This window comes from Enhydra lutris, unplaced genomic scaffold, assembly GCF_002288905.1.
Source record: "Enhydra lutris kenyoni isolate GAN:26980312 unplaced genomic scaffold, ASM228890v2 scaffoldscaffold52, whole genome shotgun sequence".
Classification (NCBI taxonomy): Eukaryota; Metazoa; Chordata; class Mammalia; order Carnivora; family Mustelidae; genus Enhydra; species Enhydra lutris.
Window position 1 is genome coordinate 1,153,215 of NW_019154136.1, and position 26,415 is coordinate 1,179,629.

Here is a 26,415-nt window from a genome sequence, read left to right on the forward strand (position 1 = left end):
CGAGATGTGTGGAATTTCTTTTTTTTCTTTCTTTTTTTTTTTTTTTTGGTCCTGAGACTAGGCCAAGTTATGAGGTTGTGAAATCTGAGGTTGGTAGGAATTATCGTGGGAGGGACTTTCAGTTTGCCTTTGGTTTATCTTTTAACCAGTTCTACCATCCTGCTTTCTGTTTCTGAACTCATTTCTTCTCCATCTCCCCCCTTCTTTCTCGGGTCCAGAGGCCTTTTAGGCTTGTTATATCCTGTCAAGAAAGTATACTGTCTGATAAGCACCTTTGTATTGACATGTTAGTAAATTTATGTATTATTCTTTTCAAGGTTATTGGCTTTTAAAGTGGAACATAGGAAGAGAGGCAATGCTGAATCCAAAGGAAAAACTCTCTCAGATGGTTGAACTGTAGACATGAACATAGAAGAGGTATTACATTTATTTTGGGAAGTTTCACAGCACTTCTCCCTTTATGTTACATAAATCATTAGCCGCTATGCTGAAGGTAAAAATCTGCCCTTGTTTTATTATGATTATTTCAGTATTATACAAAATATTAAATAATTGCTTGTATTATTAGAATAATATTATTATTGTCGTATAAGTTTGAATTTAATAAGCTCAGAGGGTAAGCCATTCTGAAACTTTAACTCTTTGGAGGAAGTTATATCTCTTTCATGACAGCTATGAAATGGCATTACTCAACAAACTCAGTGAATGGTATACAAGCAGGAACAATAGTTTCTAATAAACCTCGCTTTTCTAGTTTACACTTGCCCATCTGATCCTGAGAGCAGCCCTGTATAAGTACGCTGCATAGATACTGTGATTTATTATTCCCATTTTACAGAAGAAGAAATCGAGGCTCAGAGAGTTTATTTTTTTCATAATAAAGCTTTACTTATTTATTTGAGGGAGAGAGAGAGAGCAGGGGGTGGGGCAGAGGGAGAGGGAGAGAGAATCCACAAGTAGGCTCCCCCCCCCTTTTTTTTTTAATTTTATTTTTTATAAACATATATTTTTATCCCCAGGGGTACAGGTCTGTGAATCGCCAGGTTTACACACTTCACAGCACTCACCATAGCACATACCCTCCCCAATGTCCATAACCCCCCCCCCCCCCTCCCAGCCCCCCTCCCCCCATCAATCCTCAGTTTGTTTTGTGAGATTAAGAGTCACTTATGGTTTGTCTCCCTCCCAATCCCATCTTGTTTCATTTACTCTTCTCTGTAGGCTCCCTTTTGAGTGTGGAGCCTGACACAGGGCTTGATCCCTGAGATCATGACTGGAGCTGAACCAGGAGTCACCTGCCCAGGTGCCCCATGAGGCTCAGAGAGTTTAAATGCCTTGGCCAGTTCCTGTGGCTAAGCCAAGGGAAGAGGTGGGATATGGCTCAACCTGGTCTTTTCACTTTAAGCCGGATTTCTTTCCTATACTGGGACCTCAGAACTGCTCACACCTTTTTTGTGCGGGCTCTCTAATCATTCCTGCCTCCACTGAAGTGTTGCAACCAATTTTCTCTGCCCAGGAATCAAGTGGAACAGGTGTCTTGCTTGTAGGGACTCTGAAGAGCCTGGTGGACTGGCCAGTGGAGGGTTGTTCAGTCAGTGGGATCAGATTTGCTTCAGAAACAACCTCACCCCCTAGTGGTGAGATGAGTATGGGCTGCCTTTTCCCCAAAGTGGGGGCTGTTGCAGGAATTGTACCTCCCTCCGGGATTTATAACGGAATGGGGATTCTTTTAAACAAATGCATCACAACCCAGCATCAGTGCTTAGACCAGGGCATGGGGGGCTCCTGCCCTGGGCCCTTAACCTTAGAGGATCCCAGCACACCAGAAGCAATAAAAGGGGATGCCTGGGTGGCTCAGTCAGTTAAACGGCTGCTTTCTGCTCAGATCATTACCCCAGAGTCCTGGGATTGAGTTCCACATCGGGTCCTTCCTCACTGGGGAGCCTACTTCTCCCTCTGCCTGCTGCTCCCGCTGTTTGTGTACTCTCTCTCCCTGACAAAATTTAAAAAAAAATTAAATTAAAAAAAAAAGCAATAAAAGGCAACGACTTTGGGAATTTTTTTTTTAAGGTTTTGTTTATTTATTTGACAGACAGATCACAAGTAGGCAGAGAGGCAGGCAGAGAGAGAGCCTGATGTGGGGCTCGATCCCAGGACCCTGGGATCATGACCTGAGCCGAAGGCAGAGGCTTTAGCCCACTGAGCCACCCAGGCACCCCAGGGAATTTTTTTTTGAACTCATAAAATTTTAAAGTTTAAAAAGTTTTGTGAATTTTTAAAGTTTTAAAATCACTTAAAAAAAGTATGACAACCGAATTAAGTTACTGGGAATTACTGGAAAGAGATATACTGGCTGACCCAGACCCTCCAGACCAGAAAACAACCCCCCCCACCCCCATCTCACCACTTTGATCAGAGTAGATGGTGATAGGCTGAGAATCTATAAATGTGGGGGTGGGGTTGGGGGGGAGCACTGCTTCTGCCCCAGGAAACCAGAGAGTGACTGCTTTTTTTTTTTTTTTTAAGATATTATTTATTTGTCAGAGAGAGAGGGAGAGAGAGCGAGCACAAGCAGACAGAATGGCAGGCAGAGGCAGAGGGAGAAGCGGGCTCCCCACTGAGCAAGGAGCCCAATGTGGGACTCGATCCCAGGACGCTGGGATTATGACCTGAGCCGAAGGCAGCTGCTTAACCAACTGAGCCACCCAGGCGTCCCGAGAGTGACTGCTTTTGTTTAAAGCTGGCCTTCCTAAATCACTCCAAAGTGGGTGATTTGGCAAATGGAGCTACCAGATAACTGGGCTCCCTCCTTCCCTTCTCCTCAGCTGGTATAGTCTTGGGAAGTTCTTAGAACTGCCTGAAAAACTTGAGTTGATAAAGTGCCCTCCCTGGCTTCTTGGGGAGCTTGACCTGGTTGATTTGGGGCAGATCCAGTCAGACCTGGGTCTGGCTTTCACTCTGCCCCATGAGAACCATTCTGTCATTTAGACACACAGACAGCAGGGCTGGCTACTGGAGGAAGCCTCAGCAACTTTAGCCTATCTGAGGGAATAGTGGCCCCCAAGCTGTTGTGGTGTTGGATGGGAAGATGGGCCGGGCTGTTGCTACAGCTTTGTTTGTAAGCTCTATATCGTTAAACTTTATGGAATGTGAACCTTCATTTATATTCTTGCTTTCAGGCTCTGCAAATGTTACTTTGCAAAGTCCTTGTAGTAGCTTTGAGGGCTTTATGATCTTTGGAACATTGCTTTGAATCCCTTCTCTGGGTTACTTTCTGAGTTGAATTGTGTCCGTCCCAAAAGGTAGATTGAAGTCCTAACCCCTGGTACCTATGAATGAGAGGTAGTAGAGTCTGGAATGTGTGGATATAGGGCTTTTACAAATGTAATAGAGTTAAGACGAGATCATTAGGGCAGACCCTCATCCAACAAGACTGGTGTCTTTGTAAGAAGAGGAAAACACCAAGTGAAGATAGACAAGATATAGGGAGAAGACAGTCATGTGAAGATGGGGGCAGAAACCGGAATGATGCTTCCCTAAGCCAAAGAACCCCTGGGACTCCCCCAAACTGGAAGAGGCAAGGAAGGATTCTCTATAGACTTTGGAGGGAGTGTGGCTCTGCCACCATCTTGATGTTGGACTTCTAGTCTCTGGAACTGGAAGAGAATAAATTTCTTTTGTTTAAAGCCACCAAGTTTGTGGTACTGCAACCCTAGAAATCTAATATATCTTCAAAGGTATATTGAGCCACCTAAAGAAAAGCAGCCTCGTTCTTTAGAGATACTCCTCTCTTGAAAACTTTGTCAATGCTAAACACAGTTCTGGCCAAATTGCAAATAGAAGTAGGGGTGGACAGATTTTACCTTCTTCCGTTCTAGATTCTTTGGCTGTTTTAATAATTAAATTGATACAAGGCATATTAATAGGAGAAAACCAGATTTAAATTTGTACATAAGGAAGCTCCACAAAAAGATGAGACCCAAGGGCAGTCAGGGAATTGAGGCTTATACGACATCTTGAGCTAAGAAGCTGAGTAGGGCTGTGGGGATCCAAAAGGGAGAAAGGCCATTCGCAGGAAGGGAAAGGAGAAGTTTGGAAAGCAAAGGTGTCTTGTTACCGAGATAAATTTTTTAGGTAAAAAGATATCTCTGGTAATGGCTCTCTTCCTCGCACAGACCCCATTTCTGATGGCAATTGAGCAGGAGATAGAGTTTTTCCTGAATCTGCTGGGTTTTGATTGCTTTTAGGTCAAAATAATCCTCATGCCAAAGTGATACATGCCCCGTGCTAAATTCTGTTCCTTTCTGCTGGTTTCCAATGAGGAGCCTTCACATGGCTTTAAGAAGCATCTTTAGAATGAGAGTAATGTCCTCACACAGTGTCTGACTCTTAATGTCATAGACAGAAACACCAAGACCAGCATGTATATTAGTGTCTCCTGGATTAAAATGACTGCAACATTCTGTCTGTGTAGTAGCATTTTACACATTCGGTTTCAAAGAGAACTGGAACAGATGTGATTGCTAATAAAAACCCAGGGTGTTTTTTTTTTTTTTTTTTTTTAATTCTTGTGGGCTAACAAATTAATTCACTTTTATATAAATATGCTGAGATTTTGCCTTTCCAAGAGGAAGTTGGTAAATTGTTTTGGGTGAACAAATTTCTTTAGCATAGAAGGTTACAGGTTGATGTTAGAGACTCTGAAACTGTCAGCCAAAGCAGTGCGTCTCAGCATTTGCATCTGTTGCCTCCAGAACATATGAATGTTTAAACAATGTTTTAAAATTCCTGTTTAGCTCCTCTGAAGTCATTTTCAGTCCTAGGAAGTGGAAATGGAGTTTACACCTGTATTTCCCAAGGGACTGATGTAATGCAATTTGTATAAAATAATCATGGGGAGTGAGAGGAAAGTGGATCTTTTGCACTAAAATAAAATCAGCCTCAAAAATCACTCTTTTCAGGGTCTGCCTTTCAGGACTCCATTTAGCTTTTAAATAGACTCATCTTTCCCGACTTGCTTTGATGAACCGCTCTCACTGCAGTTACTACTTCTGACATTAGCTACTTGTGCAATTAAGTTGGGCCATTCTTTTCTCTTTGAGAAGGACTCTGTGCAGCTCATCTGCATTTGTGAAGTGTTCCCTTGACTTGGGAGAGTGGCCGTGGATGAGCAGTTAAGATGATTCCTGGAGTAATTGAAAGTTTGTGATGGAGAATCCGAGCACTTACTCTTGGCAAAGCTCTGAGTGGTTATTAGCATGTGCCTACTTTGCCTCCCTTTTATTCTCTCATTACTATTTGTGGAGTTACCAGCTAAACTGGTTTTTCTTATCTCAGGGAAAGAAGAAGAAAATCTGGTAAGCTTCTCTAAGGATTGAGGGAGAACTCCATATGCCACCACTACAAGTGACTGCATTTTTGGCAAGCTGTTAAATAGGGAGATGACTCAGATAAAGGTTAAATTCTTGGGATGGGATTTTATTTTTTACTTATTCATTTAGTTTTTAAGTTTATTTATTTTTTTTCTGAGTAATCTGGTAATCTCCACCCCCAGCGTAGGACTCGAACTCATGAGCCCCATGATCCAGAGTCGCATTCTCCTCCAGCTGAGCCAGTCAGGCCCTCCTGTGATGGGATTTTAGATATAAAGGTGGGAGACACTGTTCCGCCATTGCATGAGTGTGCCTGAGCTTAAGTCTGCCCTGGCAGGTAGAACAGGCAAGGCTGGAATAGATCAATGAAGCTGTAACAGAGAAAATTTGCTAGAGATTTGGCTGTTTGCAGATAGAGCTATTGTTGGGGTTACGTTTCCCAGATTGCTTTGCACCTTGGTGGGGCCATGTAACATTATGGTTTGTGAGTAGAAAGGATGTGTGTCACTCCTGGTTGGAGGTGACTGAGAAGCAGGTGTACCTTCTCATCCCACACTTTCTTCATCTGCTCGTCATCTTCAGAAGACTCTGAGACTCTGTGAAGATAGAGCCAGAAGATGAAAGCGGTCTGTCTCTGAATCACCACATGGAGGGAAACTGCCCTGGACTATTTTGAGAGCCAGAAGCGAAGTTTGATTCATCTCTAAGCCACTGCTTTGTTTTACCTCATTAGCTTTTAGTACTACCTAACATTCTATATATTGTTTGTTTCTCCTTCACTAAGTATGTAAGTACTATGAGGGCAGAGATTTTTGTCTGTCCTGCTTGTTGCTTTATCCTCAGGATCTAGAACATTGCCTGGGACATAGTGAGTGCTTGATGATACTTGTTGAGTGAATGAATGTGGGAATAAATGCAAGGAATGTACTTGTGCTGTAATAGATTTTGGAGATCTCAATCCTGGTTTCATCACATACCATGATGAGAGAATTTTATTCAAGGCTTTTGTGTGTGTGTGTGTATGTGTGTGGAAGTGAGACAGAATCTCAGAATTCAGAATGACTTATTCAGAATTGTATTTGGAGAATCTATGTTAGTTATCTATTGCTATATAACAAAGTACCCCCCAATTTAGTCACTTAAAACAACAAAAAGTTATTCTCATCTGGTTTCTGAGGGTCAGAAATCTACGAGTAGTTTGGCTGGTGGTTCTGGCTCAGCCTCTCTCATGAGGTTGTGGCCATGCTGTCAGCTGGGGCTGTGGTCAGCTGAAGACCTGACTGAGGCTGGAAGATTTGCTTCCAAGATGGCCCGCTCACATGGCTGTTGGCAGGCGGTCCTAGATGTTCGTGGCTATTGGTCAGAGCCCTCCCTCAGTTCCTAACCACTTGGGTCTTTCCATAGGCCTGCTTACGGTATGCTAGCTGGCTTCCCCCAGGGCAAATGAGCAGAAAGGGCTGGAATTCTGTACTTTCTATATAGGTAATTTGAATCTTTCTGGTAGCTTGGATTGCCACTTCCATGTCCTTATTGATGGAGAAGGCATTGGCTTAAATCTGCATAACAAACCTTTCTCTTGTTCACTGTACTTTTCCTGGTCATTTCCCCATAACTGGCTTCCCTCACACCCTTCTCTCTCTCTCTTTTTTCTCTTCTCTCTTTTGTCCTTGCCTGTAGATGGTATTTAAGCCTGAATTCTAAGCCCTCTCTGTGAGTTACTCAGTTTTCCCAGGCTATGTCCCATACATACATGAGGTATATATGTTAATAAACTTCTGTTTGCTTCTCTTACTAATTTGCCTTCAGTTACAGTTTTGATTTTTATCCATTGTTTTTTGTACTTCTAGTTCCCTCAGGAACCCCCAAAAAGAGAAAATGGGGTGAATGGCCAGGCAGGATTATGGTATTCCAAGGCCTTTGACCCTAGTGCCAACTCCAGTTTTTAAATTCCATCCTCTCTTCCTTGTACCGTCGAGGGGGTAATTTAGAGCGAGAACTGGGCAAACAGGAGGAGTTGAGAAATGTAGCAATGGCCAAGTGCCACTCAGGGCATATTTTTAGTTACCTAAATAAACTGTATTTCCACAATGTCTGCAGAGCTTATGGTTTGTGTGCAGTAAGTAAAATGATGGAAATGCCATGAAGGAGCCCAGCCAGATGACTTCATTTGTGTGTGTTTTGTTCCAGAGGAGTCCCTTAAACAGCAGACGGGCTCCATGTGATTCAATGAAGGCACACAAGCTGCTCTCCGACACCGTTGCTTCTCTCCTATTCTGTTTACTGCACACCCGTCTCACCACACCATGCTCCCAGGAGTTTCCTAGTGAACGTTCTGTGGGGGTGTGGATTAGCAGAAGAAACAGAGTTCTGTGATCAAGTAAGTTTTGGAAATGCTACTTTGAGCAGAGTTCAGTGGGGTTCTTTCCCATGGGATGTCTTAGTGCTGCTAAAACACCAAGGTGTATTATGAGGGTGGTATGTTCAGTAGTACTTTCCAAACTTATTTGAACACCAACTTTTATATTGGAAGAACAGCTGTTAGTATTTGTGCCCATTATCAATTTTTTGTCTTTCAGCTCCAAATCCGCTCTTTGTTGCCCTGATTGTGATGATGGAATGTTTTTCCATTGCCAGCTGGCACCTGATTAAGCTTCATAGGTAGTGGGTGCTGGAGAAACTCTGGCGGAAGACCGGGCTTCTTTTCTTGGATTCTGTGTGCTTTGCTTCTTCTTCCTCTAGTGGTATTAGGTTGGCATGTGAGACATCTAGTGAAGATCACCCCACTGAGTTTCAGGGGCACCCCTGGAGGCAGTTCCATGGCAACTTTTGCATGTGCCCCAGCTGTGGTGTGCCCAGCAACAACACTTTCCATGGATGCCCTGGCTGGCTTTCCTGTGAGTTCAGTGGCACCCCGTGGGTGGCACCCTTGTGGCTTTCTGTAGAGTCTGGCCAGTGCCCTTGCCAACTTCCCAGCAAGTTCAACAATACCTCTAAGGCCAGCTTTCTAATGAGTTTTATCAGCACCCCAGTGGGCAGTTTTCTTCCCACCACCTTCCCCTGTTGGCCCTCAGTAGGGGGATTTCCAGCTTGCCAGGCCCTGACTACAGTGCCCAGCCAGGGCTCCACTTGTTTCATAGACCATCTCTGGCCCAGGGTGATCCGGCAAACTTCTCTGCCATCAGGTGGGTTGCAGCTATACCTTCCCCCATGAGGGCTGAATCCCAACCTTGGGGAGCCCTCTCTCCCCATCCCATTCCAATGTTTTCTTCCTTGAGTATTCTCTCTCAGTGCTAGACTTACTTCTCCTTCCCTTTTCCCCTCCCTTCTTCCTTTTCTTTTTAAAATTTGAGATGTAATTCACATACCATAAAATTCAGATTTTCAAAGTTTACAATTCATTGGGTTTTAGTATACTCAAAGAGTTATGCAGCCATCACCACTATCTCATCCAGACGATTTTAGTGCTCCAAAAAGAAACTCTGTACCCATTAGCAATCACTCCCCATTCCCCATTCTCATCTCCCTAGCTCTGGACAGCCACTAATCTCCCTTTTGACTCTATAGATTCACCTTTTATGGACATTTCATGTAAATACAGTAATATGTATGTGGTCTTTTGTGTCAGTCTTCTTTCACTCAGCGTAATATTTTCAAGGTTCATCCAGGTTGTAGCATGTGTCAGAATATTCCTTTTTGTGGACAAATAAAACTCCATTATGTGGAAATGCTGCATTTTGATTATCCATTCATCAGTGATAGGAATTTGGGTTGTTTCCATTGTTTGGTTCTTGTGAATAATGCTGCGGTGAGCATTCATGTACAGGTTTTTGTGTGAACATGTTTTCACTTTTTGGGGGCATATACCTGGGAGTGGAATTGGTAGGTCCTACAGTGACTATATTTAACTTTGAATTTGGCCAACAGAAAGTATTAGGTGACTAATTGTCTTATTAAAATATTTACCCCAGCTTTTTTTTTTTTTTTTTAAGATTTTTAAAAATTTATTTGTCAGAGAGAGAGGAAGAGAGAGCGAGCACAGGCAGACAGAATGGCAGGCAGAGGCAGAGGGAGAAGCAGGCTCCCTGCCGAGCAAGGAGCCCGATGCGAGACTCGATCCCAGGACGCTGGGATCATGACCTGAGCCGAAGGCAGCTGCTTAACAAACTGAGCCACCCAGGCGTCCCAACCCCAGCTTTATTTTAATTAGCAAGCAGACTTGATGATATTTAAAACACAACCCAAAGTGTTATTGTGAAGTGCAGATAACGTGGGCTATAGAGCCAGTCCGGCCAGTGCCAGATCCCACCCTTACCATTTTTACCCGAGATGTGGGACACTGAGAGGGAGGAAAAAACAGAGTGTGATCTTCCTCGCTCAGAGGTGATGGGTTGGGGTCAAATCCCCTCTCTACTACTGTTAGCTGGGATGTGGGACATTCTGACAGAGGAAAGAACAAAGTATGATTTTCCCTGCTTAGATGTAGAATCAGAACATTTATTTCTCTGAGACTTGATATACTCAACTAGGTTATGCTATGTGTGAAACTGGGGTCTTCTGGTTAATTAAACACCCTGGCTGAGAGAAATATAGTACAAATCCACTATGGGTAATAGAGTGCTTTTGGAAAGAATTTGATCACAAAACCCACACACTCAGCGCTTAAAGTACAAAAGCCCTTTGGAACCGTTTGAAGTATATTTCCAGAAATCAGCAGTGACGTAAACGGTCACAACTTGAGGGACCAGGAAGCAGGGCTAGCTACCACTGAATAGTGAGGTGGCAGTTCAGCTGAAGCTGAGCTGAGAGACATTTTCTTGGCCATTCCAAGACCAGGTGCCTATGCCATTGTGTCTTTTCAGTATGTGTGACTTTAAGGTAATCCAAATGGGTTCCTCTATCTTTTTGTCAAAGTACACATTAATAAATTGTATGTATTGGTGCTGGGGTATGCTGCACAGCCACCCATTACTTCTGATTCAGATGAAACCACTGAAAGGTTTAGGAGTAGCTCCAAAGATCATGTAGCCTTTGTTAATTCCCAGCAGTTTTCCCACCCCCCTCAGTCAAAGGGCTTTCTAGTGGAGAAGGCATTTATATACTAGATGCATTAAAATGCTTTTACAGAATTTACTTTTCCAGTTAATGATTCCATTTTCTTCGTATGCTTATTGACTGAAACAAAAGTGATTTTCATGCAGGAGGCATGGTTACACACTTGATTTCTGAGGACGGCCAGCAGCCTGGTTCAGCATCGTGTGCTGTGAACTTGCAAGCTGTTAGGACCAGAGCGAGTCTGTGATTGAAGCAGGTCCACGCTCTAATGCAGTTTCTCTGGCTGTGGCAGTTTCTAGGACTTACCAGTGTCACATGGAAAACAAGGCTCTAAGAAAGCCTGCATTAACTGTGCAGGTGTTAGATAAAAATATCACTAATTCTAACTCACCTGGGGTAGAAGTACATGTGTAAAAATTAGATATAATTACAAATGCTTACACCAGGGGTGCCTGGGCGGCTCAGTTGTTAAGTGTCTCCCTTCTGCTCAGGTCATGATCCCAGGTCCTTTGATTCGGTCCTGCATCAGGCTCCCTGCTTGGTGGGGAGCCTGCTTCTCCCTCTCCCACTCCCCCTGCTTGTGTTCCCCCCTCACTGTCTCTCACTCTGTCAAATAAATAAATAAAATCTTAAAAAAAAAAACCCCACACACAGAAAGCAAAAAACAAATGCTTACATCATACTACTGGAAGATCATGCTGAATGATATCAGAAAGTGAGATTATGGGGCACGTGAGTGTCTAAGTTGGTCAATCGGCCGACTCTTGCTTTAGCTCAGGTCATGATCTCATGGGTTGTGGGAAGGAGACCTGTGTCAGGCTCCTCACTCTGTGGGGAGTTGGCTGGAAAGATCCTCTCCCTCTGCCCCTCCCCCCACTTGCTGTCTCTCTAAACATAAATAAATAAATCTTTAAAATAATTTAAAAAAAAGAAATTCAGATTATTGTGCAATATGGGAATAATCTGAGGAAAGTTGAGTGGGGTAGATATTCTTACAAGCCAGTGTCTTCCCTTATATTATTCATGCCTAAAGTTTTAGTGAAATACCTTTATTTTAGAGCTCTTTTCTTATGGATCATTGATATAAGTTCTAGAAACATCTGCAGGGTGGAATTCAGAAATGTCCAGGAGACAGTGTGACAGCAGTGATACCTGCCTCACAGATATAACTTGCTTATTAGATATCATATAGTAAATATTAAATAGTAAACATTATATATCAAGTATTACGTGTTACATAGATTATAATTTTAGGTTTTAATAGCTTGCAGGTTCAGAGAATGGAGTAGGATGCTTGGCCGCACACTGTATGTGGAATGCTCAGTTAGGAAGTATAAATAAACACTTGGAAAATGCTCACTCATTCAGGTCAGTACTCTCATGTATATGACAATTACGACAATTATTAAATGCAGTCAAAGGCAACCTTAAAAGGTTTTCTACTACATACATTCATGTATCAGAACAAAATTTGTTACTTCTAATCTTCAGAGTTGTGATAAGTGATATTGCCAAAGTACTGCCAGTCTCTCTTAAGAAATCATACATAGTAGGAGAGGGTCTAGGAAAATAATAGATGGGAAGGTCCACATGTTAAGAAGAAACAAATAAATAACAGCACCTTGATCTTCGGAAAGCGAAAGGCCATGAGTTCCACAAACTATAGGCTACTGAATTTCATATTGATTTTAAGCTAGGTGTCGGCGGACTTTTTCTCTAAAGGGCCAGGTAAGAAACACTTTAGGCTTTGTGGGCCACATGGTCTTCATCACAACTACTCTCCTCTGCTGTTGAAGCATGAAAGCAGCCAGTGTGTACATGAACGAGCGTGGTTGTGTTCCGCTAAAACTTTACTTTCAAAAAAGGGTGAAAGGCCAGATGCAATATTCTAGAAGAGGTTTAAAAAGAAGATTGTGAGCTCTCTAAACGAGATGGGTTGATCTCAGGGGTTTGCATGAATGCAGTGCAGTGGTCTTCAGCCCTGGCTATACATTACAGTCACTTGGGGGAAGCTTTGAAAAATCCTTTTGCTCAGCCTATATCCCAGAGCAGTCAAATCAGAATCTCTCAGATGGGGTCCCAAGAGTCTATCTTTTATTTTTTACTTATTTGGCGGGGGGGGGTGCAGGGGCAGAGGGAGAGGAAGAGAGAGAATCTTAGGCAGGCTCCATGCCTACTATGGAACCCAGTGTGGGGCTTGATCTCACAACCCTGAGATCATGATCTGAGCTGAATCAAGAGTCAGAGGCTTAACTGACTGAGCCCCCCCAGGCCCTGTGACACCCCACCCCACCACTACCCAAGTCTTTTTTTAATAGAGAATTCCCAAGTGATTCCAAAGTGAAGTCAAGGTTGGGAATCACTGCATGAAGTCATGAAGTAGTGCTAAATTAACCTCATATCCTTTTCCTCTCCCTACTTTCCCTCCTCCTCCTGCTCCTCTCCTCCTTCTGATGAATGAGGTAGGCAGGTAACTCTATTGGGGCAAAATAGCAGACACAGTTCATCTGGATTTACACTAGCCATTTGCCAAAGTCTTTCATAATTGTCCTGATAGACAAATTAGAACAATGTAGGTGGATGACAGAGTCCATTTCTGATGAATGGAGCGGATATGTTTGAGTGTCCCTACCCTTCCCAGTGGTGACTGTACAACAGCCATCCAATACATCTTTGGGAGGGGACTGGCATCCCACCCTGTAGGAAATGGTTATAAATGGGGGCGCCTGGGTGGCTCAGTGGGTTTAAGCCTCTGGCTTTGGCTCAGGTCATGATCTCAGAGTCCTGGGATTGAGCCCCGCATCGGGCTCTCTGCTCAGCGGGGAGCCTGCTTCCCCCTCTCCCCCTGCCTGCCTCTCTGCCTACTTGTGATCTCTCTCTCTCTCTGTCAAATAAATAAATAAAATCTTTTTTTTTTTTTTTTTTAGAAATGGTTATAAATGAACAGATGTGAAAATTGGAAAAGAAAAAATTTGCAGTGGCAGTTGGGAAGGGGTAAACATGATAGTTGATAGTTGTCTTAAAATATTTGCTGGGCTGTTACAGTGAAGAAAAATAGCCTTTTGGGTATTTTGGGGTAGAAAAAAAATCATCATGGGAAGCCACCAGGAGGCATTCATTCATTTAACAATTATTTTTTGAGGGACCACTCTGTGCTAGGTTCTATTTAGGCACTTGAGACATAACAGTGAACAACACAGGCTAAGATCTATGCTCTGTGGAGCTTACAGTCTAGAGATTCATTTTAATGTGTCTGATTAGTAACAGAAAATAGAATAGGCAGCTTCAGGAGGCATTGCTCACAGGTTGGATAACCAGTTGTTTGAGGTCATTTTGAGCCATGAAACTCCAGTAAGAACCTTCAGCTCTGAGGTTCTCTGAGTCCAGGAAAGTATCTTGCTTCCTTCTCTTTGGAGTCACCCTTCCTTTTCCTGCTACTCTTAATCCCAGCACTCATCTCCAAGGTAACACTGTCAGAAGCTTACAGTTTGATTCTGTAATGCTGAGGGTTTCTGGGACTCTTTTCATGCATATGCCACCCTGTACACTCCATACAATGGGAAAATGACAACCTACTGTTTGGGGCTATAAGAATTTGAATTATGTGTCTTTGCATCTTGAGGTCTCAAGTGTCAATGACTGGTTGGTTGATACATGGTGCTGGAATGAAGTGTCCTGTTGTGTTTGTGTGCATCTGCTTGCTCTTTTTAACTCTTTGTCACAACCATAAGCTAGGAATGGGTAGAGGTGACAGGGAGGCTATAGACAGAAAGGATCCTCTATTTTCTTTCACTAATCACAGTGATAAACATACATAAACTCACCTGTGTATGTCATCTGCTGTGCTCTGTTCTTCTTAGATCAGGTTTGGCATTTGAAATAGGGGTGGGCCGTACCCCATCAGACCACTCTGTCACCTCTACTGTCTGACTGTGCTTATGCTCTTGCCCACCAGCCTCACAGCAAATAATATACAAACCAATGTTAAGACCTAACCAAACAATGTCTTTATTGTATTTGTTTTGTTTATAAACTCTGTGCCCAACATGGGGCTTGAACACATGACCCCAAGATCAAGAGTCACGTGCTCTACCCACTGAGCCAGCCAGGTGCCCCTGTTTTTACTGTTTTTAACATCAATTGAGAAGTAATTTAATGATGCCTTAGATAGGGTTGGAGGACATAGAACTTCCCTACAGAATTACAGATCATACAGATTTTTCTCTAGAAGCAAGAGAGTGTTATAGGAAAGCTTAACCAATTCTCCTTACTGCTACATTAGTCTCTTGATACCAGAATGATTCTGTGTGTGTAGCTCAACTGTGGAAACATGGCTGGTTCCTCAAGGAGACAACATATGTGGTGGGGGTGCCCTCCTCCTCTTGGATGTGTCCCTGCCTCAGATTTCTGGGTGGTGCCCAGGTTCTCCAAAGCTGGGCATCCTTTTTGGCTCTTGCCAGCCCTCTCAGGAACTGGTGTACTTACAGAGCTCATGAATTCCCTCTGCCTGACCTAGGTATGCCCCCTCCCCCCTTTCTACTGAGATAGCAAGAAGCAGCTCCTTTAGTACAGTGCCTCCCAACACTGGCCACCCATGAGAATCTGAATACTGATGTCCAGGCCCATCTCTGGAGGTGCTGAATTAATTGGTCTTGAGGGAGCACCGAGGATTCTGATGTACAGCCAGGGATAAAAACATTGCTTTAATCAGTTGTAATTTTGGTTCCAGACTCTTGAACATTCTCAAAGTTAGAATAAACTTTAAGGGAAACCATGTAGTGGGGAAAGTGTGACTGGATTGGGAATATTTAAATGTAGTTACAGTGTTCCGGCAGTGGAAGTTTCAGAATGATTCCTTCCAAAGGGAGTTTGGGATCCTTTTAATAACATTTACATCTTTCTGTGTAAGATGCAGTGAGTAACTCTTTGATTGTTAGGCTACACTGGGCTTTGAAAAACATTTGGATATTGCCTGAAGTTTTGTACCGTGTGGCTCTGGATTTTCAGCAGCTGTATTGAATTGGCGTGTAGATGAGCAGGACAGGATTTAAGCTGTGAAATAGTATGAGGAAGGAATAGAATATGACAGGTTGCCACATTCACTCAAGCTCTGGGCAAATGCTTGTATAAGAGAGTTACTGAGCTGATATTTGCAGAATAAATTTTTCATGGTCATAAATGACTGATTTCCTTCAATTTAAAAAATCCTGTTGGGGGGCACCTGGGTGGCTCAGTGGGTTAAAGCCTCTGCCTTCGGCTCAGGTCGTGATCTCAGGGTCCTGGGATCAAGCCCCGCGTCGGGCTCTCTGCTCCGCAGGGAGCCTGCTTCCTCCTCTCTCTCTGCCTGCCTCTCTGCCTACCTGTGATCTCTGTCTGTCAAATAAATAAATAAAATCTTTAAAAAATCCTGTTGGATTTTTATTTATTTATTTGAGAGCGAGACAGAGACGGAACATGAACAAGGGGAAGGAGATAGAGGGAAACGGAGAAGCAGACTCCCTGCTGAGCAGGGAGCCCAACACGGGGCTCCATCCCACGACCCCGAGATCATGACTTGAGCTGAAGGCAGACACTTAACCGACTGAGCCACCGGGTACCCCTCCTCTCCTTTCTCCTGCTATCTTGGCTTCTTTCTGGATTCTTGTGTATTCCCAGTCAATAGTACTCCTCATGCATGGAAAAGTAATTTTACTGAAGGTAAGGCATTCAGGGGTGCCTCCAGCTCTCCAAACCACTAACTCTCAGCCAGCTATTATGGAAAGAACAAAAATTTTTAAAAATGAAAGTGCTTTTTGTTGTGCTACTTAAGTATGAAACACGATTCCTAACTTCAGGCTTATAGTCTCAGAGATACAGCAAGGTGAAATAGCTCGGCGCTGCTCCAGCAGTGGGAACCTCAGAAGGGGCAACAAGAGACCGATGCTTCACTTTCTGCCAATATCAGTTCAGGTAAGTGAGTACTTAAGCCAGAGCCAGAGTTCTTTTGTTTGAGACAAGGCCATGCCACTGTAGCCGTTTCCTCAGTGTCAATATGTTTTATTAATAATCATTCTAATAGTAATAATAGCTACTGTGTGTTTAATGCCTACTGCTATGGACTGAATGTGTCACCCCAAAATCCGTATGTTGAAGCCCTAACTCCCAGTGTGACAGTGTTTGGAGATGGGGGTCTCTCCCTCCCTCCATGTGTATATGCACTGAAGAAAGGCCATGTGAGGACATACTGAGGACTTGACTTTCTGCAACTCAAGCCAGAGAGCTCTCACCAGGAACTGAATCAGCTGGCCCCAACATCTTAGACGTCCCAGCTTCCAGAACTGTGAGAAAGTAAATTTCTGTTGTTTAAGCCCCCCAATCTATGGCATTTCATTATGGCAGCCCGAGCTGGCTAGGACAGCTACCATGTGCCAGGAACTTTCCACATTATTTCAACTAAGTCTTAAAATAGCTCTGTAAAGTAGCTATGTGTACCTGGTACAGGAAACAGAAACAGAGGTTAACCACCTTGCCCAAGGTGTCAGGCTAGGCTGTGAGAAAATGTATATAAAGTGCTTAGTGCAGTGTGTAGTACAGAATATGCACTTACAAAGAACTTTAAGACTCAGAAGTGTGTGTTCTTTTCAGTGTACATTTGGGTCATCCTTTTGTTCTAGCATGTCCGCTGTCTCTGTCCTTTATAATCCAGAGCTCCCACTTGACACAGAGATTATGACTTTGTTGTGACTGGATGGAAATTACTGAAGTTCAGCCAAAGGGGGTTCTTAGCCTGGATGGGGAACCCAGCCTTATGGTTCCTTGAAGTTTCTCCTCTGAAGTTAGAAGCTTCTAGAATAAGAACCAATAGTGGTGGAACCCAACTAGGACTTTTTCTTGAGAAACTTCTCTGCCAAGGCCTGCTCCTGGGCACACTTGATTACTGTTGGAGGTATGGGCAGTCACAGGTAGCAGCCAGCTTGGAGGATGGAGGATGAGGTCCACATAGGAAGCTGGGTCCTTAATACAAGTGGTTGGTGATAGACTACTAGCTCTTCCTTGGATGGCTTTGCCTGAGGATAAGGACCTATAGTAGAGGGACTTTTGTTCTAAATCTGTTTTGTGCCACCCGGCAAATCCAGGGGGGTACGGAGGGAGTGATGCACCTTTCCCTCCAACGTTGGTATTCCAGGCATGGTGTGGAGATACGGCCAATGTCAAGGGCAGGGGTGCAGAGATCAGGAGGAAGAAAAGAGGAGATGGGAATGGGGCGCAGGGAGAGGGAAGCGTTTAGAAGCCTCAGAATCCGGGAAGAAGTGGAGGAAGAGTTTCAAAGTAAAGCAATGAGCAGCTGGAGCCATGGACACTTCACTTCCTTCTCGCTCTCCCCGCCTCACTCTTGAATGAGGAGCTCCAGGTGATGAGTGAGGAGAACCTTCCTGGCTACTAGCATAAAGGAGCATAAGAAAGTGAGTAAGTAAGGAATAAAGTCCAAGGTTAACAAAAAGCACCTTTACTATTGAATTCTTCTGAGAAATTTTCAGAAGTAAGTTTCCCGGGTATATTTTAGTTTATCTTTCATGTTAGGGAAATGTCAGCTCCTCTCTTCTAATTAGCACTGTTAAAACTCCATGGTAAGATGGGCGACTCGTTCCAAGGCTTTTATTTCTTGTTGCTTTTGTACATGGAGCTGCCATAGCAGTCAATGTCTGTGTAGCTTTCATTCCCTCGGTGCTTAGTGTTCTCTCTGACAGTAAGAAATTCTCTTCCTCCATGAAACAACTGTCATTTTGTTAAAACCGAATGCCTGTCATTTATTCCTTGCAACTAATGTGCATTTTATCAAAGGGTTCAGATGGTTCACAGGGAAGTCCCACAATGCTGTTCGCCACTGGAAGCCCTTTTTATTTCCTGAGGCTATTAACTATCTTACAATAAAAACTTTTAAGCACGCACGCCTCTTTTCTGTGAAAATTGCTCTCAGAATCAGTAGGACTGAGCATAGATTGTAATGGAAAGAGACGATAAGATCATCTTGCATGTAACCAAGTTCCCATTTAGAACTATGTTTGTCTGTCTAACCTGTGGAATTGTAGGATGCTGCCCAAATTGTTCCTGAGGGTTAAGTTGCCCACACAGAATTTAGGGTTGTTGACTAAATATCGATTCTTCCCAGAGGGAATGTTTTGTCCAGCTATGTAACAACCCCGGGTGGGGCAGTGGGTGCCTCCTTAAGATGAAGGAGGACTCGCTCTGAATCTAAGGCAGTTTCTCAGCTGCGACGCTTTGGACATTTTGAACCGGATCATTCTGTGTGATGGGGCTGTCCTGTGCTTGTAGGACGTGCAGTATCCCTTGCCTCTACTCACTAGATGACAGCACCTTTCTCCCAGGTGGGACAACCAAAAATCTCTGCGACACTACTGAATGTCCCCCGGGGGAAAATAGCGCCCCCTGTTGAAAACTACTGACTAAAGCACACACAGCCGTTCTTCTGGTACAGTCATAGAATGGTTTTGAAGTTTTCCTAAAATGGCTGTACAACTTTAAGGAGCCACTAGAGGGTGACCAGGGATGCTGATTGGAGCAACTTCATAGAGGTGTCCCTGAGGGGACCCCACAGAGGCTGTGGGAGAAAAGGCGATCCCTTGGGAAGCTTGAGGAAATCATTGATAGGAGCAAATCCTGGGATTCTAAGGGCTTGGGAAGTAGCCACCAGTAAGAACACACTCCTCACCCCAAGAGCTGAGAAGACCCTGTGTTAGGAGGTGACTGTCCAGTGATAGGCCCCATCAACCACAGTGAGGTGTACCTCTGTGAGGAGGGGTCGGTCAGACTCTTCCATCTGCTTGATGTGGTCTCCTTAGTGCAGAGAGGAGAGAGATTGTTGGTCTTATCTTGATTTTTCATGAAGGGGAAACAGCATTCAGTTCACTAAACATTTATTTTGTGCCTATTACTTATTACTGGGTTCTGTGTTGGCCTATGGAGATATTGGTAGATTGTGTAAGTGGTCACCAATTATTTACCCCTCTGTATTTAGGCCTTTAGGGTAGTCCCCTCCGACACTGATTCCGGGCTTAGCCATGTGATTTGCTTTTGCTTTGGGTCAGTAACAAATGTAATACAAGCAGAGATCCGAAGAGCTGTTGTTCCCTAGGGCCTATCCACTCTTCAGGCTCTTGGGACCCTGGCACTGCCACCACGTGAAGAAGGTCAGACTAGCTTGCTGGATGATGAGACACCAGTGGCCGCAGGGCTCCTGTTGCCTCAACTGACTGCCAACAGGTGGAAGCAGAGCTGCCTTGCAGGCCTGCAGCTAACTGACACAACTGGGCTAAGCACAGCAGACGACCAGCAAGAGAAAGCCCAGCCCGAGTGCCAATCCACAGAGCTGTGACTGAAGTTGGTGGTTGTCGTTTTTAGGTCCTTTAAGTTTTAGACTTGTTTGTTATGCAGCAAAAGCTAATTGGTACAGAAGCAGATAGATAACACAGTTCTTGCTTTGGGGATCCCACAGTCTAGTAGAACACTAATTTTTCCCCAAGGGAGCCTGCTCGTGTAATTGGACCTTTTGGTAGATGGTAATACTAGTCACTAGGTAAAATACTAGTTAAAAGCAAGAACTCTGACACCAAAGTACTTGAGTTCTGTTAAAAAACAAAAATTCAGCTGAGTAAATTTGAGCATCTAACTGGCTTCATTAAGTAATTCATGAGTCAGGCAGCATCCTGTTTAGCAACAGGGATGCTAGATGGAGGGGGACTCCAAGGAGTTGTACAGAAAGGAAGGGTTTTATAGGAAGGGTAATGGGGTAAGGAAGTCATTAGCAAAAGAAAAGAAGGGATTGTTTCAGGCAAAGTCACCTTCCCTTAGGGGGAAGGAGAGAGGGTTTTAATAGGCGATTGCCTCATCTTCCTTGGGCAAGGAGAGGGAATGGAGAGATCACATATGACACATTATTTCATTTGTGCTCATCAAAAAATTCCTGACTGACCATTAAGACCACATTTCCCCAGTAGGTTGGAATTGCAGTTAGGTTTGGTATTAAGTTCTGGTTTGGTGACTTGGACTAAGTGATTTCATTATGGGCCTGTGGTTTTCTTTTTACAGTTCAGATCCCAGCTCCATTACTTATTAGTCGTGTGATGCTGGGTAGATGCTTAATCTTTGGGTCTCTACTGTCTCATACGTAAAAAGAAGTAAAGTAATAATACCTACTTCATAGACTTGTTGAGATGATTAGTATATACAGAGTTCTTATAACAAAACCTTGTACTTAAAAAGTGTTTTTGAAAGTTTGACCCCTGCTCACATCTTGATATTAGGGTTGTGAGTTTGAACCCTGCAATGGGCTCCACACGGGGCATGGAGCCTAGCTAAGAAAGAAAGAAAGAAAGAGAGAAAGAAAGAGAGGAAGAGAGGAAGAAAAAAAGAAAAAAGAAAAAAGAAGAGAAAAGAAAGAAAGCTTTAGCTATATATGGTTGGTCCAAAATAGAATCAGTATTAAAGTTCTTTCTTTTAATTTTTAAACAACACTTTCCCCTAAAGAGTGATATGTGTGTGTGTGTGTGTGTGTGTGTGTGTGTGTGTGTGTGTATGTTTTTTTTTTTTTTCTGGAAAATTGAAAAAAAAATACAGGTAAACTATAAAGAAGAGAACAAATGTCATCCCTCAGATTTTGTGCCAACTTTAGCAATAACACACTTGATTTTATTTATTTTTTTAATATATTTTTTAAAGATTTTATTTATTTACTTGACAGGCAGAGATTACAAGTATGCAGAAAGGCAGGCAGAGAGAGGGGGGGAAACAGGCTTCCTGCTGAGCAGAGAGCCCGATGCGGCACTTGATCCCAAGACCCCGGGATCATGACCTGAACCGAAGGCAGAGGCTTTAACCCACTGAGCCATCCAGGCGCCCCAACATTCTTGATTTTAAATCAAGCTACTATGATCAGCAGTTGGGAGAAAGATCATTTAAAACACTCAGAGCATAAATGTATCAAGCACTTAGCCAGGTGGTACCCCTTTATATACACTTTTCTCAGTGTACCTTTTTCTAGTTGGATTGAAGGGGATCAGGTAGTTCCTTGTACTACAGCCACAGGGGGATAATTTGCATATCCCAGCGGACTAACTGAAACAGTAGGGCAAAGTGCAAAAGACAAACAGCAAGGAAGGCAAGGGTTAGCAACTCCAGACTCATGGAGCATTTGTAACTACAGAGCTCATTCGTATATGCTGCCTCTCTTGATGTACAGGGCTGCTTGATAAGTTGTTATTAAACCTGCTTTTGCAGAAGCAGAAGCTGCCTCTTAGAATGGTATAGCAGCTCCCTGAGGTCACACAGGCAGAGATTGGTGGGGTGGGCTCATGCCCAGGCCACTGACCTAAAATCCATTGCTTTCCTAACTTCCCCATAGTGTCTCACCCAGTCAGGAAACAGTGCCTGCTTATTGGGCAGGACTTAGAGCCAGTATTTGTTTCAGCGGCTTTCCAATGAAATTAGTATGACCTCATTAGGACAACACAACTAAGTATGAGGACATAGTATGGTTTCCAAGCTATGGTGAAGCTTGTATGGCTAATACTAAGTACAGTGTAGGCCAGCCTGTAGAGCTGGTGAGACTGGGTGTCATTCGTGCACCATTTTCCAATCCTAACAATAATACATGAGGGTCCCAGTTTCTTCATATTCTTGTCTACACTTGTTATTGTCTGTCTTTCTAGTTATAACCATTTTAGTGGGTGTGAAGGGTTGTCAAGTGGTGTCTCAGTTTGATTTTGGTTTGCATTTTCTTAATGACTAAAGCTGTTGGGTATCTTTCATCTTACTGGCAATTTGTATATCTCCTTTTGTGAAATGTCATTCAAATCTTTTGCCCACCTAAAAGTTTGGTTTTTCTCTTCTTTTAGATTTGTTGTATGAAAGCTCAAGGGGTGGGCATATACTTGACCTTGTAGAGCTGCACTGTCTAATATACTGGCCACCAACCACATGGAGCTATAGAGCATGTGAAATGTGGCTTGCCAATTTGAGATGGGCTACAAAGATAAAATATAAAGTAGGCTTCAAACACTTAGTATGAAAAACTGAATGTAAAGTATCTCCAGCTTTACTGAGATGGAATTGGTATGTAACATTGTGCAAGTTTAAGATGTACAATGTGATGGCTTGATACACGTATATATTGTGAAATGATTACCACAATGAGGTCAGTTAACATATCATCACCTCACATAACTACTATTGCTTTTTGTAGTGAAATGTTTAAGAGCTACTTGAATTAGTAAATACATATTGGGATGATAATTATTTTGGATAGATTGACTAAAATGAAATACAGTATTTTATCATTTGAAGTTTTTTGAAAAAATGATGGGTATTATAAATTTTTAAAATTACATACGTGATTCATAATATATTTCCATTGTATAGCACTGTTTTAGAACTTTGACCATCAGAAATTTGGATCCTCAGCTGTAGAGAAATAGGAAAGCATCAGTGGGTTTTGTTTTTTTTTTAAAGATTTTATTTATTTATTTGACAGACAGATATCACAAGTAGGCAGAGAGGCAGGCAGAGAGAGATGGAGGAGGAAGCAGGCTCTCCACCGAGCAGAGAGCCGGATGTGGGGCTCGATCCCAGGACCCTGAGATCACAACCCGAGCCGAAGGCAGAGGCTTTAACCCACTGAGCCACCCAGGTGCCCGCATCAGTGGGTTTTAAGTGTGGGTTAATTATGACCCCCTTTTTTTTTTTTTTTAAGATTTTATTTATTTATTTGACAGAGAGAAATCACAAGTAAGCAGAGAGGCAGGCAGAGAGAGAGGAGGAAGCAGGCTCCCTGCTGAGCAGAAAGCCCGATGTGGGGCTCAAACCCAGGACCTGGGATCATGACCTGAGCCGAAGGCAGAGGCTTAACCCACTGAGCCACCCGGGCGCCCCAATTATGACCCCTTTTTAAAAAAAAAAGATTATTGGGGTTCCTGGGTGGCTCAGTCGGGTAGCGTCTGCCATCAGCTCAGGTCCTGATCCCAGGGGTCTGGGATCAAGTCCCGCATTGGGTTCCTTGCTTGTCGGGAGGCCTGCTTCTCCCTCTGCCTGCTCTGCCTGCTGCTCCCTCTGCTTGTGCTCTCTCTGACAAATAAACAAATAAAACCTTAAAAAATTTTTTTTAAAGTTTTTTTTTTTTAATCTTTATTTAAATGCTATTTAGTTAACATACAGTGCAGTATTGGTTTCAGGAGTAGAATTCAGTGATTCATCACTTACATATAACCCAGTGCTCAACACGACAAGTGTTGTCCTTAATACCCATCACCCATCTAACCCATCCCTTCTTATCTCCCTCCATCAAACCTCAGTTTGTTCTCTGTGGTTAAGAGTCTCTTATGGTGGGGCGCCTGGGTAGCTCAGATAGATAAGCATCTGTGTTCAGCTCAGGTCATGATCTCCGCGTCCTGGGATTGAGCCCTGTGTTGGGCTCCCAGCTCAGTGAGGAGTTGGCTTCTCCCCCTCCCTCTGCCTCTCTCCCCTGCTCATGCTCCCTCTCTCTGTCTCAAATGAATTTAAAAAAGAAAAAAAAAAAAAGAGAGAGTCTCTTATGGTTTGTTTCCCTCTCTCTTTTTTCCCTGTCTTATATGTTCATCTGTTTTTTTTTTTAAATTCCACGTATGAGTGAAATCGTAGGTATTTGTCTTTTTCTGATGGACTTATTAAGCATAATATGCTCTAGCTCTGTCCATGTCATTGTGAATGACAACCTTTCATTCTTTTTGATGGCTGAGTAATATTCCATTGTATAGATATACCACATCGCCTTTTTCCATTCATCAGTCGGTGGACATTTGGGCTCTTCCCACAGTTGGCTATTGTTGATAACGCTGCTCTAAGCATCAGGGTACATGTACTCCTTCAGATCCACATTTTTGTATCCTTTGGGTAAATATCTTCTAGTACAGTTACTGGATTGTAGGGTAGTTCTATTTTCAACTTTTTGAGGGAACTCCATACTATTTTCCAGAGTGGCTATACCAGTTTGCATTCCCACCAACAGTGCATTCCCCTTTCTCTGCTTCCTCGCCAACATCTATTATTTCCTGTGTTGTTTATTTTAGCCATTCTGACAGGTGTGGGGTGGTATCTCATTGTGGTTTTGATTTGTATTTCCCTGATGATGAGTGATGTTGAGCATCTTTCCATCCGTCTGTTAGCCGTATGGATGTCTTCTTTGGAAAAGTGTCTATTCATGTCTTCTGCCCAGAAAGAGATTGCTTTATAGTGTGGAGAATAGATTAGAGGGGTCAGGGGTGGCTGTCAAGAAATGGAGTATGTGGCTTTGCAGTAGTCCAGGTGAGAGATGATAGCCACTTGATGGTGATTGGGAAAAACAGCTTTCTGTTCAGTATCTCTTATACAATCGCAGTTCTGAAGAAAATGTGAAAAAGTTATGTAGCAGGATATCTGTCAAGGTGAATATCCAATGGAATGTCCTTCACAAGGGAACTGTTTTAAGATTCTAGGTTCTTCGATGTCTAAAGTGAATTGGTATCTAAAGTAAAGACCACAGGTTACCTGGAACACATATACTTGTTCATGGAAGGGCCACTTTTTCTTTTCTTTTTTAAGATTTATTTATTTGTTTTTGATATAGAGAGAGCACAAGCAGGGGGGAGAAAGAATCTCAGGTGGATTCCACGCTGAGCACGGAGCTGGATGAAGGGCTCGATCTCATGACTCTGAGATCATTAACTGAGCTGAAACCGAGTTGGGCGTGCTCAACTGGCTGAACCACCCAGGTGCCCAGGGAGGAGCCATTTTTTTATTGTTAAAGATTTTATGTATTTATTTATTTGAGAGAGTGAGAGTGAGAGCAAGCACAAGTATGGGAAGTGGCAGGCAGAGGGAGAGGGAGAAGCAGGCTTCCTGACAAGCAGGGAGCCCAATGCAGGTCTCCATCTCAGGATGCTGGGATCATGACCTGAGCGAAAGGCAGACGGTTAACCCACTGAGCCACCAGGTGCCCCAAGAACCACTTTTTATTTATTTATTTAAGATTTTATTTATTTGACAGACCGAGATCACAGGTAGGCTGAGAGGCAGGCAGAGAGAGAAGAGAAGCAGGCCCCCTGCTGAGCAGAGAGCCCGATGCGGGGCTCGATCCCAGGACGCTGGGATCATGACCTGAGCTGAAGGCAGAGGCTTTAACCCATTGAGCCACCCAAGTGCCCCAAGAGCCACTTTTTAAATGGTAACTCTGTACCGTGCAAAATGTGGACTAGACCAGGATAAAGATTTGGCTCTGACCCTGAGCAAGGGGAACCATTGGAGGGTTTTGAGCATAGGAGTGACATAACCATCAAGTCATTGCATTTTTTTTAAAGGATTTTATTTATTCATTTTTGAGAGAGAGAGCACATGTGGGAATAGGGAAAGGGGCAGAGGGGGAGGGAGAAGGACAGAGAATCTGAAACAAACTCCATGCTGAGCATGGAGCCTGATGTAGGGCTTGATCTCACAACTGCAAGTTTATGACCTGAGCTGAAACCAAGAGTTGGACACCCAACCGACTGAGCACCCAGGTGCCCCAGGTCAGTGCATTTTAATTAGATGATGCTGGCCACTGTGCTGAGAATAGACTGAAGAGGGTGGGCAAGGGTAGGAGAAGAAAGATCTATTTATGGAAATAATTCATTATTTGTAGGCATTTTCATTGTTTCCATTTTCTCTAACTTTCAGCAACCAAGAAATCAATGTGGGATATTTTGCTACATCTTCCCTTTATTTTCTTAGGATAAATTCCAAGAAGTGGAAGTCCTGGTCAGTGAGGACATCTGTTATTATGGCTTCTGCCAAATTGCCTTCCAGAAAGTTGGACTCCGTTTATATTGCTGCCAACTGTGAGTAAGAGCACCTGCTTCCCTCTACTTGTACCAGCCCTTGGCAGTATTATTCTTTCTTTAACTTACTCAGTCAAGAGTTCCAAGTGTGTCTTTAAAATATTTCTTATAGA